The sequence below is a fragment of the Acinonyx jubatus genome, chromosome E1, assembly GCF_027475565.1.
Source record: "Acinonyx jubatus isolate Ajub_Pintada_27869175 chromosome E1, VMU_Ajub_asm_v1.0, whole genome shotgun sequence".
NCBI classification, from domain to species: domain Eukaryota; kingdom Metazoa; phylum Chordata; class Mammalia; order Carnivora; family Felidae; genus Acinonyx; species Acinonyx jubatus.
The window spans coordinates 4,410,638-4,422,864 of NC_069397.1; the positions used below are offsets into that span (position 1 = coordinate 4,410,638).

At 46.0% G+C, this 12,227-nt stretch overlaps 1 non-coding gene across 1 annotated transcript; it reads right to left on the minus strand.

Moving 5' to 3' along the window:
• Window positions 1-10,184: 10,184 nt before the first annotated feature.
• On the minus strand, window positions 10,185-10,315 carry LOC113596007 (small nucleolar RNA SNORA25). The gene has a single exon (XR_003416713.1). It is a non-coding gene; the product is annotated as a small nucleolar RNA SNORA25 (small nucleolar RNA).
• Between the last annotated feature and the right edge of the window lie 1,912 nt (window positions 10,316-12,227).

The window sequence follows — 12,227 nt, forward strand, 5'->3', positions numbered from 1 at the left end:
ACCCTCTTTAGGAAGGAGGGAAGCAGCACAGAGAAGGTTCCGGAACCAGGCAGGTGGGCTTAGCATCCTGGCCCAACCATTTGCTAGTTGTGGGAACCTGGGCAAATAAACTGACCTCAAACCTGAGTTTTCTCTTCTCTAAGATGATACCTAACCCACAGTGAGGCTGAGAAAAATGAGGCGAGATGCGAAAAGGCCCCCCATGCAATGTTCTGCTGAATAGCATTCAGTAAAGGTTTATGTTATCAAGATGGTTATATAAAAGTAGCACATTTAGAAAGGAGAATGAGTCCATTCCTTAAAATCGAAACAACACCCATGTATTTATTTATTTTTTTAAGTTTTGTTCATTTAAGTAATCTCTACACCCAACGTGGGGTTTGAACTCACATCCCCGAGATCAAGAGTTTTATGTTCTTCCAAATGAGCCAGCCAGGCATCCCAAAACAACACCAATTTAAGGAAGCTGATGTTCTCTGGTTGAGAAGATAAGATCTGACCCAGGTTCACATTTACTAATAAAGGGTGATTGGCTGTTTCAGGTCAGGCATTGAATTAGATGCCTAATGTGTTGTTGTTGTTGTTGTTGTTGTTAAGTTTATTTATTTATTTTGAGTGGGGAGGAGCATAGAGAGAGGAAGAGAGAGGGTCTCAAGCAGGCTTATTGCTGTCAGTGCACAGAGCCCTATGCGGGGCTCGAACCCACGAACTATGAGATCATGACCTGAGCCGAAACCAAGAGTCAGAAGCTTAACCGACTGAGCCACCCAGGTGCCCCTAGGCATCTGTTCAATAGCGTTGGGGTCTCCCTTGGGAAGGAATACCTCCTCCTGCAATCCTTCTTCACCTAGAACAGATTTAAATTCACACATGGTCTCCAGAAGGCTTCTGAGCCTCCCGGGAGGTTTTCATTAAGGATGAGAGATTTTCTAACACTGGTTTTCAGATACCCCACAGATACTCCACCAGAACTCCTTCTGTGGATAAGGATGCACTAAAGGTCAGTGTCAACTCTGGATTCAATAGTCGAGGTTCTTAGCTGCAGCAAAGTTTAAGCAGAAAGGGATTCACCCCCACGGTATTGTACCATTCGACGTGTCCAACAAGGCTGGAGAACCCAGTGTGGGCATCACACGGCCACGAACCACGCAGCTGGTAACCACACCACAGGACTTTTCTGTTTTCAATTCTGCATTAACGGTGTCTGGGATCTGCTTCAACATAACATGAGGAGGGGAGAGCCCTGGGCCGGGGGGAGGGGGTGGTAGTATAGATGAAAAGAAACTGGCCTCAAGTTAACAATTGTTGACGTTGGAGCAGGTGAATGAGAGTTCTTTTTACTAGTCTATTTTTTTAAAAAAAGATTTTGTTTAAAAGATTTTATTTTTTAAGTAATCTCTATACATCCAACCTGGGGCTCGAACTCACGACCCCGAGCTTAAGAGTCGCCTGCTCTACCCACTGAGCTAGCCAGGCGCCCCTAAAGACAGATTTATTGAGATATGATTTACATACCGTCATATTCATACAATCTGATGAATTTTAGTCTATTTACAGATTTGAGTCACCATCACCAGTTAAATTTAGAATTTTTTTTTTAATTTTTTTTTAACGTTTATTTATTTTTGAGATAGAGAGAGAGAGACAGAGCATGAATGGGGGAGGGTCAGAGAGAGGGAGACACAGAATCCGAAACAAGCTCCAGGCTCTGAGCTGTCAGCACAGAGCCCGACGCGGGGCTCGAACTCACGGACCGTGAAATCATGACCTGAGCTGAAGTCAGCCACCCAACCAACTGAGCCACCCAGGCGCCCCAAATTTAGAATGTTTTTATCAACCCCCAAAGAAACCCTGTCCGCATCAGCAGTCACTTACTCCCCATTCATACTCTGTCTGAACCCCAGCAACAAGTAATCTCTGCTCTGTCCCCACCGATTTGCTTATTCTGGACACGTCACATAAAGACACAATTATACCGGGTGTGATCTTTCATGACTGGCTTCTTTCACTTATAGCATAATGTTTCCAGGTTCATCCACATTGTGGCTCGTATCGGTGCTTCCTTCTTATTGTGGATGTCATTCCATTGTGTGGATGGATCCTGTTTTGTTTATCCAGTCCTCCATGGATGGACCCTTGGGTTGTTTCGCCTTTTGGCTTTTTGGTGAATAATGCTGCTGTGAACTTGGTATAAGAGTATCTGTTTGAGCCCCTGCTTCCAGCTTTTTTGGGTATATACCTAGCAGTGGAATTGCTGAATCATATGGTAATTCTATGTATAGCTTTTTGAGGACCTGCCAAACTGGTTCCCACAGCAGCTGCACCATTTTTCATTCCCACCGACAGGGTACAAGGGTTCCAATTTCTCCACACCCTTGCCAACTCTTGTTATTTCTGATTCTAGCCATCCTAGTGGGTGTGAAGTGATATCTTCTTGTGGTTGAGACTTGCATTTCCCTGAGGGCTAATGATGTTGAGCATCTTTTCGTGTGCGTATTGGCCATTTATCTATTTACCTTGGGGAAGTGTCCACTCAAGTCTTTCTCACATTTAAAAAAATATCTACTTGAGAGAGAGAGAGAGAGAGAGAGAAGACCCCAAGCAGGCTGTGCACTGACAGCAGAAAGCCTGACGCGGGGCTCGAACGCACGAACCGTGAGATCATGACCTGAGCCGAAGTCAGACGCTTAACCAGCTGAGCCATTAAGACGCCCCACTTTGCACATTTTTTAAATGGCCCTTTAAAACATACTTTTAATTGAGTTGTGATACTTCTGTATATATTCCGGGTTGCAAGTCCCTTACCAGGCAAATGATTTGCCAATATTCACCCCCATTTTGTGGATTGTCTTTTCACTTTCTGGAGGGTGTTGTTTGAAGGACAAAAGTTTTCAATTCCAATGACATGTAATTTATTTTTCCTTCTATTGCTTATGGTTTTTTGTGTGATATCTAAGAAATCATGGCCTGAGCCAACTTCGTGAAGACTTTCTCGCATGTTTTCTTCTAAGGGTTTTATAGTTTTAGTTTGTATATTCAGGTGTATGATCTATTTTGAGTTAATTTTGGGATGCGATGTGAGGTAAGGGATCTCCATTAATTTTTTTGCATGTGGATATTAGTCTATGTTTGTATATGTTGAAAGTTTTCCACAATAAAAACTTAAGAAAAGGCAACGACAAAATATATATATATATATATACAGCAGATGGGAACTGCCTGTAGTTGCTAATAACCACTACCAAAGAGTGGCTTCCACAAGATATGTTTGTGTTTCTACTTATTTAGTTTGGAGGCAGGTACAGCTGATGTGGCTTGAACCAACATCTTGCCATCTGTTTGTTTCAACATTCCTAAACGTTGCCCCCATCCTCAAGGTTGCCTCATGGTCAGGAAGTAGTTGCTGGAACACCAGCCATCACTTCTCCATTATGAGCAGGAAGAAGAAAAAAAATGGGGGTGGGGGGTGGGAAAGGAGCCATACGTCTTTAAATAACCTTTCCTGGAACCAATTTAAAAACCTGGGTTTACAGCCCATGGGCTACTTCCGTGGTGGGGAGGGGCACATTAACATCCTTGTCAATATAAGGTCTCTGACGGTACGTCACCTGCACAGGCACAGGTGTCATGTAACCAAAGCCGCAGGCTGTGATTTAGCATCTTAGTGGCAAGTAGCATCGTGCGATTATGAGCCCAGTCTTGCCAGAACTTTCAAGTTTTAGAGGCTTCGGTTCTACATTTTGTATGAACCCTCCAGATTTTTCAGCGTTGGCAACAACCAAAATAATAATAATAATAATAATAATAATAAACCTTGCCTGGGCCAAACGCAGTACATCCGTGGCCCATATCCCGTCTCCGTGCTGCTGGTTGACAACCTCTACCTTCAGGTGAACGTGGGAACCCTCTAGACGCCCAAGGGCACAGGGCTGGTATTACGATTCTGGCGTGGCTCTGAGCCAGCAGGGGGGGTGCGGGCAGTCACGAGGAAGGAGGTTTTGGCTCAACTCTAGGAAGAACTCCATCCGCAGAGCTGTCAAAAACAGAAGGAGCTGGCCGGGGAGGTAGGAAGTTCTCCATTGCTGGAGGTGTTTGCGCAGATCCTGGAGAAATGCTCCCCGATGACTTCAGAGTCTCCCCCCCTGCCCCCGGAAGTCTCTGAGGCTGTTTGAAAACTGCCACAATGACTACTTCTGCAGCATTGACTTCCTGCAAGGAGATCCCACAGGGGAGGGGAAGGCAGGACGCAGTGTCCCCGCCTTCCAGGGGACAAGGTAGTGGAACCTGGGAAATTCCCTCACCATCCCCGTGGCCTCTATTAAACTTAGCCTGTCTGGATGGCAAAGGTGGACTTTCTAGATGCTCACAAGCATGATCCGACTCATCTCCAGACTCACCGCTTGAGGTTGCACAACACACATGTGGCTTTTCTTATGGGGGAGGGTGCAGGCTATTTGATGCAATTGAGTTATTTGTTCAGGCCTTCAGGGCTGGTGACATGGGGACACGATTTATGCAGGTGCACAGGGACCTGCCTTTGGAAGGTCGCTGCATCTGGTGTAATCACTTTTCTGTCATCTTAGAATTCCTAGTCACTTTTGGGGCGCCTGGGTGGCTCAGGCGGCTAAGCGCCCGACTTTGGCTCAGGTCACGATCTGGAGGTTTGTGGGTTTGGGCCCCGCGTCGGGCTCCGGAAAATCAGTGCGGACCTTGCTTGGGGTCCTCTCTCTCTGCCCCTCCTCTACTTGCGCTCTCTCTTTCAAAAATAAATAAGTAAATCTCAAAAAAACACAATTCTTAGTCGCTTTTGGACAAGGGGCCCCACGCTTCCATTTTGTACTGGGCCCTGCAAGTTAAGTAGCCAGTCCTCCATACTTTTACTCAAAATGTCCGGAAAGTGCAAGGCATTGAGTTTGCAGACAGCCTCACACAACATGCTCATAATCTAGTCAGGGAAACGGACGAAGGGGAGAGGTAGGCACTATGGAAATATTTGCTATGTAAAGCCCTAGGTGTTTGCAAGAGGGACCTCTGACTTAGACAGGGAGGACAGGACGGAGCAGGCCATTCAGGAGTCCAGGTCTGAACTTCAATTGCTTGTGGAAATTCATTTTTCCATTATAGGAGAACTCTAGGCAGGCACATGGCTGCTTACCTAAGGACTACATTTCCCAGCATCCCTGGCAGTTAGCTGTGATCATGTGACTAGTTATCACCAATCGAATGACTGGAAATGGCAGGGGCCACTTCTGAGTCTGGACTTCAGAGCATCCCTGTGTGCCTTCTTCCTGCAGGTGGAATCGGCCTGGGGAGGGGACCCAGCTTCAATCATGCAGGGGATCGAGAGGGCCTGGAGGCGGGCAGAGCAATGACTGAAAGGAACCTGGGTCTCTGAATGACCACTAGGAACAGAGCTTCCCGCTCACCTGGACAAGCTTATCTCCGAACCACTACTGGAGCAAAAAGAAAGTTATATTCTTTTTTTCCAAATTAAAATATTAAAAAAAATTTTTGACATTTATTCACCTTTGAGAGACAGAGCACAAGTGGGGGAGGGGCAGGGAGAGAGAGAGAGAGAGAGAGAGACCGAAGCCAAAGTAGGCTCCAAGCTCTGAGCTGTCAGCACAGAGCCTGATGCGGGGCTTGAACTCAGGAACCATGAGATCATGACCTGAGCTGAAGTCGGCTGCTTGACCAACGGAGCCACCCAGGCGCCCCTAAGATGTGTATATTTTTTTAATTTTAAGTAGGCTCCATGCCCAATGTGCGGCTTGAACTCACAGCCCTGCAATCAAGAGTTGCGTGCTCTACCAACTGAGCCAGACAGCCATCTGAGAAACTTAATGCATTTTAAGCTACTGCGTTCTGGGACCTCTTTGTTAGCCTCCTCAAACAAATGCAATGAGTAAATAGGAGGGATCTATGTGGGAAAAGGGAGAGAAGGCAGACTCCAAAACACCCAGTTGAGAGAGAACATAGTCCATTCAGGCAGGGAACTGGGAACGATTCAAGACGCCTGAAGCCCCAGCTGAGGGTGGGGAGGGGGTCTTTGTCGGCTAGGGATGTTCTACTCAAATACCTTGGACTGCGTGTTTAAACAATAGATACTTATTTCCCACGGGAGGCTGGGAAGTCTAAGATCAAGGTGTCTGCAGATTTGGGGTCTGGTGAGAGCGTCCCCCCCGTCTTGCAGACAGCCACCTTCTCACTGTCCCCGCTTTGGTGTCCCTTCATCTTCTCACAGGGACACGGATGCTATCACGGGGACTCCATTTGACTGACCCCATTTAACCGTATGGATGAGGGAGCATAAGGCAAGCTGACAGGCCGGAAACACCCCCCGGACCCCAAGTGGGATGTGTGTGCTATAAGGACAAAGGAAAAGGGAAAACACATGGTTAACTGATAGGGATCACAGTCCTGCGGGACATGGGTCTCCATCAGTTTACAAACATGTTAGTAAATCGCAAGAAAAAGCCAGTCTTATCAATAGCCTCATCTCCAGAAAGCTGTAGACTCAGTTTCCTTGGAGCCTCAACATCACCCTCCATAGTGATGTGGGAACAAAGGCGGAAGGAAATGGCAGGTTAAATTAAATGTCCTTATAACCTGCAGCCCATTTGACAAATACTTGAGGCCGGCAGAGTAAAACGTTTCTCCAGGAACTCCCTGTGGTCTTAGCTTGACCATAGCCAGGCCTCCAGGATCCTGAGAGTCGTTAGCATATGAAAATCTCACCGGAAACTTCCCTTGGACTTGACCTCCCCCAATTCCCAAATGTATAACCCTTCTCTCCACAGGGTCTGGGACAGCTCTTCCTGCCCACGGGTCCTGTCTCCATGCTTTAATAAAATCACTTTTTTTGCACCAAAGACGTCTTCAAGAATTCTTTTTTGGCCGTCGGCTCCGGACCCCACGAACCCCACCATCACCTCAAAAATCCTCATCACTATCACCTTCAAAAACAATCTCCTTGGGGTGCCTGGGTAGTTCAGTTGTCTAAGCATCCAACTTTGGCTCAGGTCATGATCTCAGGGCTCTTGAGTTCGAGCCCCATGTTGGGCTCTGTGCTGACAGCTCAGAGCCTGGAGCCCGCTTCAGATTCTGTGTCTCCCTCTGTCTCTGTCCTTCCCCTGCTCGTTCTCTCTCTCTCTCTCTCTCTCAAGAATAAAGAAACATTTAAAAAAAAATCTCACTAGGACTTAGAGCTTCAACATAGTAACATTTTGGTGGCAGAGTGGGGCCGGGACACAAACATTCATCCTTAATCGATAAGGAAAAGGAAGATGGGACCACATCTTGGACCTCACATGCCAACAACGTCTGTTGTGCTCCTGTGGGCTGTGGGGAGCCACGTGGGTTGTGACATGATCGGATTAGGTTTTCGGTTGGTCAGCTTGAGTTGCCACCTGCAAACTTTTAAATGTATGAAACATTTCAGAAGACTCGTTGATAATACAATAAGCAGTCACATACCCCACCGCCTCGCTTGAAAATACATTACAGATGAAGTCCCAGGATCTCTTTCCTGATTCCAAATTCAGCTTAGTTTATTTTGTTTGGTCTATTTGGGGTTTTTTTGAGGGCCCTTGGATAGGGCAAGAAGGAAAACAGGGCATGAACCCTTGAATATATGGCGTGTCCTCAGCACCATGCCAGGTACTGTAGGATTACACATATCAGAGAAGCAGACATGGCCGGGTGAAAAACAAACAAACTTGTGCATTCCCAGAATAAGCAGATTCCCTTCTGAGACCAGGTGCAGCACGCTGGCGGGGGCATATGTTTCTGGAGCACAAGTACGGGCCACGATGGAATATTTGCACAGAATGTGCAGGCAGGACTCCTTCTGATGCACGTGTAGAGGAACGGTGTGGCCAAAGGAACTCTGAACCACGTCTCGGGAAGGTTTGCAGCTCCGAACGGACTCCGAAGGATGGGTGGAGGGGCGGGGATACAGGTGGTATTCCATCTTTTCACTCAGCGGATGGCTGGGACTTTGGAAGACAAAGAAGAGGACATGGGAAGCGAGCAGCTGGTGATGTCAATGGTGTTGAAGAAGATTTCATTTCCTGGGCAAGAGGCGAATACAGGACCACTGGCCATAAAGTTAGAGAAGAATGCGTTTGGCAGGAGATATCCCAATGGCATCAAAGGGCATTGAAAAAAGGTTGTTATGGGATGTGGAGCGGACACTTGTTGCTTTGGTCTGTTCGGCATCCACTTACCGTCTTCTTTCAACAGCCTCTTTATCTTGGCAGGGAAACCATCTGTCTTTTTCTCATGGTCTATGTGGCCAAAGAGGTTTCATCCCATCTTTTAGCACCAAAAAAAGTCACCAGAATTTCAATGATTGGTTCAGAGGTGGCCCCACGACCCTATCTGGACCAATGAGAGTTGTCACTGGCACTTTGCTCAAATGGCTGGCAGTGATGTGTTCTTTCTTTCTCTATTAGAGAGGTAAGGTGATCAATTATATGTTTGGAGCTGCTGGATGACACGTTGCTTTAAGGAGACTGAGAATTAGGTCAACATAGCAGAAAGCTGAGCCTGATGATGGAGAGAGAGAGAAACACCTTAAAACATTACAGCACCTGGATTTAACCGTGCCTGAAGCTAACCCTATTGCTTGGACTTTTCAACTATACAAGCCAATATTCTCCCTCCCAGCCCTCTGGTTTAGTGTAGTTTCAGTCGACTTACTGCCACGGATACTTGAGGAGAAAATGGAAAACAGTCTTGGTGCAACAGTCCAGAACAGATAACAGAGACAGTGTCATTATTCCTGAACAAAAATAGAGACTAGAACTTTATGGTTTTACAGGTGTATCTCCCAATGCAAAGGGTATAGGGAATGGATAAGGCAAGATTTTCATGTTACTGAAAGAAGCAAAACGTAATTTCATAAACATCACTGCCACTTGGAGGGGATTCATGACTAGCAGGGCCAACGGAAGGATACATGTTGTTTAAAAGATGCAAATCTAATGGAAAGGGCAAAGTGTGTAACAGCTCCTGCAAAGAAAGTCTGTCAGGGGCGCCTGGCTGGCTCCATTGGTAGAGCATGTGGCTCTTGATCTCGGGGTTATGAGTTCAACCCCGCCATGTTGGGTGTAGAGTTTACTTAAACAGTCCGAGTTAAGCGTCCGACTCTTGATTTCGGCTCAGGTCGTGATCTCACAGTTCGTGAGTTCGAGCTTGGGATTCTCTCTCTCCCTCTCTCTCTGCCCCTCCCCGACTTGTGCTCTCTCTCAAAAAATAAATTAATTAAAAAACTTAAAAATAAATAAATAAAAAGAAGAAGGTCTACCCATCAGTGTGGAAGGCTTTTGGGTCAGGACTAACACAGACACAAGACCCCGCTCCACCTGCCCCACCCCCCTCCCCACCAGGCCCGAGGAAGCTTCTAGACGATGCTTTCCTAACATATGTCCCAAAGGCCACGATATAGGGTCACTTATAAATCCATGTCCCAGAATAAGGGATAGGACTTTCATGCCAGATGCTGGCCAAGTGTTTCATAAATAGGTTCACTTACTCTTCACTGCAATTTTAAGAGGGACATTCCAGAATGATCCTCATTCCATAGATAAGGAGATGGAGATTGAGCAAAGCTAAAAAAATTCCCGAAATGAGGTCAGTGTTCTAGCCAGGATTTGAACTCAGCCATCTGGATCCTAACCACTACATTATGTTGTGTATTTCCTTTCATTTGTGTAAATTCCTCATTTTATTGTGTGCTTAGACTTCTGTGGCTTGCATATTACCCTTCTTTTCTTTTTCTTAGTAGTTTGTTTGTTTGTTTGTTTGTTTGTTTGTTTTAGTAGGCTCCACACCCAACATGAGGCTTGAACTCACAACCCTGAGATCAAGAGTTGCACCCTCCACCATCTGAGCCAGCCAGGCGCCCCTCTTTTTACCCTTCTACTTAATATCATAATAGAGGCACTTTCACATTTTGTTTAAAGCTCTTAACTTTTTTAATTAAAAAAAGTACACACATGTCAAATGAGAGAGACTAATCTAAGGGAAGCTATGAACCCATCACAAGGCTTCAACAATTATCAACCAATCTTATTTCCTCTGTCCACGCCTCACTCCATTATCTAAAGCAAATATAGAGAGCACATTATTTTATCTGCAAATATGGCAGCGTGCAATTTTAGTAATTTGTTTCTTTTTTATCTTCCATCTCCTCAGGAAACCACAGCCCTGTTGGTCGAGTAACGATTACATCCAATGGAAAACTTCAATATTTGGTCATAGAGTGAAGAGCTCTTGGTTTTAGTCCCTGAATCCCTCTTTGAAATGACCTAAGTAATTTCTTAATGTTGTCGGAATCCAGTCTGTGCTCAGATTTTCCCCATGTAGACATTACTGTGAATGCTCTCCTTAATTTGATTCTGAGGACACATCAGGAAGAATTTGGTGGGTGGTATGGAAGTGTCAGAACTCTTGAGCCAATGTGTCCCTGTCTCTGCGGAATCCGAGATTGCAAACCAACAAAGATGCTCCCCAGATGTCGGAAACCAGATTTCCAAAAGTTCAGTAGAAAGAAATATGTCTGACTCCCTTTCTCACTGCTCTGTCCAATATGGTAGCACTAACCACATCTGGCTGTGTACATTTATATTAGTGAAAATACAGTTTTAGGGGAAGCAGGGTGGCTTAGTCGGTTATGCTAATACGACTCTTGATTTTGGCTTAGGTCATGATCTCACGTTCGTGAAATCAAGCCCCATGTTGGATTCTGTGCCAGTGTGGAGCTTGCTTGGGATTCTCTCTCTCTCACTCTGTCTCTGTCCCTATCCTTCTCTCTCTTTCTCTCAAATAAATAAATAAAAACTTTAAAAAAATCTTTTAAAAAATACAATTTTAAAGTCAGTCCCTTGTTTGGCATCAGCACTGAGTAGGGACGTGCGGTGAGCAGTTGCCATATTGGACAGGGCAGACACAAGACATTCCCACACCATCACAAAAGTTTCCGTTGGACAGTTGGTGTAGAGTCGGAGAAGGAATGGTATTCACAAGGGGCAAGAGACTCTAAACAATTTTTTTTTAATCTGCGTTTATAATTGCGGAAGTGTTTGGAAGAATGCAGCGTGCCCGCATAGGGAACTTGACCAACCTAACATTCAAGAGGAAGTCGGATATATGCCTCAGGTCTCACTGCTCATTTAATAGCTTTAATTGAATGGTCTCCATCTAGCCCTGTGCCAACAAAAGGTTTGCTTTATTTTTAAACGTACTTCCTTTTCTCTAAAAAAAAACCCAAAAGACAAAAAACAAAAACCGATTCCTGCTCAGCAGTGGAAAACATGAAGTTAGCCCGGTCTTATAAATATCAGCTATGTCCAGCCACTTCCAGTTTTAAATAGTTTCATTTCAAGAAAACATTCTGTCACATTCAGATATCGGTATTTTCTATTGCAGTCTGGTTCAGACCCCCTGCCCGGGGCTCGGGAAGCAGAAGACAGCCTTGTCCATTGGTGCCCTTTCCCTTCCTCCTAACAGCCCCTCCTGTCTGCTCCAAGGGTCCCCTTGTGGGAAGTGACAAGGATCTCTCCTTTCTCTGCGAGGCCAGCCTTCTCTGTTTGGCCAGTCCCTCCCTCAGTGTCCGGCTCACTTGTCTGGATCAACCTGTGTGGGGAATCCAGGTAGGATTCAGCTGTGATGCCATCCTTGGTGTAGGCAATGACCCTGACAGTACGTCTGTCCAAAGTCCCAGGCTGGGTGGACCTTCAAAGACTGGTGGTCAAGCTTGCAGACCCTCAGCCACTCTGACTATCAGGGGGGAGACTCCCTCCTTGGTCACCTAGGCTGGCTTTCCTGACTCAGTCCACCTTTACCCAAGATGGCAGAACTTCTTCTAAGGGTCTTCTTGTATGAAATGCCAGGCATGAGGCTCCATCCTCTTTCTGCCAAGTGCAATACCCCACAACTGCATATACACCAGCGGGGTGCCAACTGCCAATAAGTGACTCCAGAAAAAAAGGGGTTACGTGTCCCCATTCCAGACTCTCCTACCTCACAGACATATTTCCCTTGGAGCTCACCAGTTTGAGAAGACAGGTCAAGAGTCCCCATACATCATGGCATGGGAGCGATGGTTGAAGATATAATTACTTCCTCAAGAACTCTGCTCCCTCTCAAAGACATCCCCCTCATCCTCCTTTGCCCCCCTTCCTGTTATCTTACCTCTTCCTGGTGTTTTAAAGCTCATGATC